The sequence below is a fragment of the Octopus bimaculoides genome, chromosome 18 (genome assembly GCF_001194135.2).
Source record: "Octopus bimaculoides isolate UCB-OBI-ISO-001 chromosome 18, ASM119413v2, whole genome shotgun sequence".
In the NCBI taxonomy this organism is placed as follows: Eukaryota; Metazoa; Mollusca; class Cephalopoda; order Octopoda; family Octopodidae; genus Octopus; species Octopus bimaculoides.
This window is the reverse complement of record NC_068998.1, coordinates 9,838,360-9,843,024: the sequence shown is the minus strand read 5'-3', so window position 1 is coordinate 9,843,024 and position 4,665 is coordinate 9,838,360. Positions and strand designations below refer to the sequence as shown.

General features: G+C 39.7%; 1 protein-coding gene across 5 annotated transcripts in view; it reads right to left on the bottom strand.

The window, feature by feature from the left end:
• LOC106874611 (glycoprotein endo-alpha-1,2-mannosidase) overlaps positions 1 to 4,665 on the bottom strand; it is a 76,209-nt gene that overhangs the window by 37,854 nt on the left and 33,690 nt on the right. The window contains exon 1 of one of the 5 annotated variants that reach the window (XM_052974279.1): positions 704 to 940. The exons of the other annotated variants lie outside the window; for them this stretch is intronic. The gene's annotated coding sequence lies outside the window, so the exon portion shown is untranslated. Of the gene's footprint in view, positions 1 to 703; positions 941 to 4,665 lie in introns of those variants that run through there. 5 annotated transcript variants of the gene reach the window in all.

Below are 4,665 nucleotides of genomic sequence, written 5' to 3'. Positions count from 1 at the left end.
ATATATATATAGTTATTGAATATATATTCAAACAAGAAAGAACATATTTTTCTTAAATAAATGAATATATTTTCCTACATAAATTTGTAAATAGAAAATATGATCAGGAGAGGAAATGTAAAGCAGATAAATAGATAGGTTAGTAGGTAGATATTGGTAGGTAAATAACAGACATTTTAAGTAAATGTACGTGTCTATGTGTATGTGTGTGTGTGTACGTTAGTGCATGTATGTATATAGAGAAGCGAGAGAAAGAGAGAGGAATAGACAAATGCATTCATATATATATATATATATATACCTACACACATACCTATATAAATGTCTCAAAAGAAAAATAGAATGACAATTTGATGAAATAGAGTAATGATTACGACACCGCAAAGATGATGATAGCGATAATGATGATGATGATGATGATGATAATGATGACGATGACGATGATGATGATCAACGTCGATATCAAAGTGGTGGTCGTTGTGATGGTAACGGTGGTGAAGGTTGGGACAGACAATTGTAGTAGACATCGATTTTAATAGAGAACTAATCAGATGAGATAGTTTACGGTGTAATGAGAGAGGGAGAGAGGAAGAACGAGAGAGAATGAGAGATATATATAGAGAGAGAGGAATGATTGTGCAAGAGAGCATAAGAGAAGTGAGATAGAATTGAAGATACGAGTACGGAAGGTTAATAGTCTGACCTCAGAAATTTCGGATAATTTTTCAGCAACCCGCCATTCATTTAACTATCCAGTCTTCACCATCCTACCCTTCTACCTTTATCTATCCATCTATTGAAAAACCACCAAGACTAGCCAAGCCAGCAGAACGAATTAGTGAAAAACGGTTTCAAAAAAACCTTCAGCGTGAGTGGAAGAACGTAGGTAATAAAAAAAATGTCAACAGCAACTTTTTTTCCTGTTTCTAGGCCATTTAACTTTAGAGACGAGGCTTACGTCATCGTAACTGTCAACTACCAAATGCTAAAAATAGCAACCGAATCTCCCGTAAAGTACGCATTCTACTACTCTTGAAAGAGAAAAAAAAAAAGAATGACAAAGGACACATCGTATAAATATAGTCTTAGATTCATTATGCTTCGCAAACAAAAAACGGGATGGTCACGGTTAAAACACTTTTTTTTATATAGTTCTCACCAATTATATCGTTTATCTATTTTTCATCATAAATACGTCAATGAAAAATCATGTTGTGGCTGTTCAAGCGGTTAGAAATAGCAGTCAAATCTTCTTAAATCACGCCGTATTGTATTAAATAAAAGGACACATAAGACAATGTAGTTTTAGTAGTCTTACATATGTCAATAAATGGTATTTCGTACAAAACGACAAAAGGATCAGTTTGGAGCTTCTTTGGTCATAAGGGACTGGTTAAGGGCTGTAAATCACATCGAGAGAGTATTTATGTGGGTCTATATATGTGTGTACATTTATCTGTGGAAACAGGTACGGCCAGATGGTTAAGATGTTTGCTTCGCAATCATGAGGTCTGTGTTTGATCTCACAACATAATAAATATCCTCGGTAAATGTTTTTTACCGTAGGTTTGGCTCGATCCAAGCTTGTGAGTGAAATTAGATTGATAATAGGCGTAGGAGTGGCTGTGTGGTAAGAAACTTGCTTCCCAACCACATAGTTGCGGGTTCAGTCCCACAGCGTGGCACCTGAGAGGCAAGTGTCGTTTAGTGTAGTCTTGAGCTGACCAAAGATTTGTGAGTGGTTTTGGTAGACGGAAACTGAAAGAAGCCCACCGTATATATACAATATATCGTTGCTATTATGCAAAAGTGTCGTAAGTCCAAAACGTTGCTTTTTCAGAAAACGAAAACATAGTTTCACCGTTCTATAGCAAAACTGTTGTACTACACTTTGGCAATTTTTGATATCTTGGCATCTGAAGCAGCTGGAGATACGATAGTTTGACCAAAAGAACCGGATATTGCAAGCAAAAATAAATATTGAAAAAAAAAAACAAAAACGAGTTTGGCCGAATTTGGACATACGACAGTTTGACATAATAACTGGTGTCTTTGTGTCTGTATTTGTCCCCCACCACCGCTTGACAACTGGTGTTGGTGTGGTTACGTCCCTGACCCAAAGGAGATTGAAAGAATAAGTCCCAGCCTTTAAAAAGCAGATTGATAGAATAAGTACCAGACCAAAAATACTTCAAAGCGGTGCCCCAGCATGGCCGCAGTCTAATGACTGAAACAAGTAAAAGGTAAAAGATATAGTGTGGTGCCCACAGTGAGTGGATTGCCCCCATGAACCGAAGTTCCAGCCTTGTTACACATTATGTCAAACTGCTTCGGCCAAAGAATTACGCAAAGGAAAGAGAGTATTCATATCAATGGAATACTCAGCCACTCACACGTTAATTTAACGTAGGTTGTTCTAACAAGAGAACGCTCATCGCTGAAAACGAAGGGCGACCCAACGTATTTAACCAGAGCACATATCTATAATATCTTATTTTCTTGTTAAACCAAAGCAGCCATTTGTTTTTCTTGTTATATTACCGTGTTTTGCCGTAATTTATCGTATTACCGTGTTTTGCAGAAATTTATCCGAGGAAAATATGAAATCCATAGTGCTTTCGTGCCGGTGAGGCTGGCGTAATTGATGTCCAGCTTAAATGCCTAACTTCGAGGCAAAGGCTGCATGAAACAGCGGAAATGGACAAAGACGAAGGCGCGCGCGCGCACACATATAATCGTTTCGTCTTATCATGTCTCTCTCATCATATCATACTACACACACACTTGCTACTCGTATGGAAGACATTTGTCCTCAGTCGTCTGGAGTACTGGTCTTAACTGTGGTCGCCACAGAGCGTCAAATTGGTGACAGAACATGAGGCAATCCAGCGCCACTACACAATGAAGATCGACTCGGGGAAACAGATGAGCTACTGAGAGAGGCTACAAGAACTGAAGCTCTACTCCCTGGAGAGAAGGCGAGAAAGGTATGCAGTGACGATCATGTGGAAGATCCTGGAAGGTCTAGCTACCAACTTTGGAATTAAAAGCTATACCAACCACCGAACAGGGCAGCACTGCATACAACCAAAGATCCGGTCTTCTTCATCTCAGATAAGGACCCAGTATTGCAACAGATTGGGTTTTTGAAGGGACCAAAACTGTTTAACGTCCTAGCAAGGAACCTAAGAGATCTGCAAGGCCTAGGTGTGGAAACATTGAAAAAGTAGCTGGAGAAATTTCTATCTGAAATTCCAGGCGAGCCCACATCAAGGCAGGGAGGCACAAAGAAGAGCAGCTTCGTCCAACTCGCTTCTTTTTAACGAAAGGAGGCCCCAAAACACGGTGCTCCAGCATGCCCCTCCCCCAGCCTCTGGCTGAAACCAGTAAAAGAATAAAATAATATATATATTCCAATTATTGTTGTTGTTGGCACTCCGTCGCTTACGACGTCGAGGGTTCCAGTTGATCCGATCAACAGAACAGCCTGCTCGTGAAATAACGTGCAAGTGGCTGAGCACTCCACAGACACGTGTACCCTTAACGTAGTTCTCGGGGATATTCAGCGTGACACAGAGTATGACAAGGCTGACCCTTTGAATTACAGGCACAACAGAAACAGGAAGAAAGAGCGAGAGAAAGTTGTAGTGAAAGAGTACAGCAGGGTTCGCCACCATCCCCTGCAGGAGCCTCGTGGAGCTTTAGGTGTTTTCGCTCAATAAACACTCACAACGCCCGGTCTGGGAATCGAAACCGCGATCCTACGACCGCGAGTTCGCTGCCCTAACCACTGAGCCATTGCGCCTCTACCATTCCAATTATTATTATATATGTATGTATGTATGTATGCACATGTCTGTGTGCGCGCGCGCGTATTAAAGCATTTAAAAAATAACTCATGGTGTGATTCCATACTGTGAGCAGTTTCAAAGTCCAATTCAACTAGATCTTCACAATATGTATGTATATATGTATGTATGTATGTATTACATACACATAAATATATGCACGCACGCACGCTACAGAGCTTTCTATTTCTGAGAAAGAGAAACAATCTTTAATCGAATTGCATGTAGTTTATATATCTTTTGGTTGTCGAGAACCAATCGATAGAACCAGCTGATTTTTAAACGATTTATTTCGTAGCAGTCACTGTGGCTGTTGTTGCCGGCGCTGAAAAAAACCAAGTCATCGACGATCAAAGATATTCCTCCCATAACAATCCAGTTTTATTTCCAGACAGTGGAACTAGAATTTCATTGTCTAATGTGTCCTTCCATTTTTTAAAGTGGTTTGGTGTGAATTGAGGGAGATTTGGTTGTCATTTCTGACAGAGGGAGCAATCGTGCAGAACAGCAGTTCTTAACTTATGTCAGGGCTCGTATCATTTCGAGATTTCAAAATTATTTTAAAATCTTTTGACCTACAACTTAAAAAAAAAAATAGAGGGAAAAAGAAAAGGAAAAAAAGCAAGCGATGCCGGTTACAAGTTCACAAACTTGTCCCTCGGAAAATACAAGCGATGCCGGTTACAGGTTCACAAGCTTGTCCCACGAAATATACGCTTTTTTCCCACACGAAAATTGAGCTTACATCACATACCATCGCGACGTAACTTTTTTTTTTTTTTTTTTACCTCGACTGGTCCTGTCTTACTCAACATTA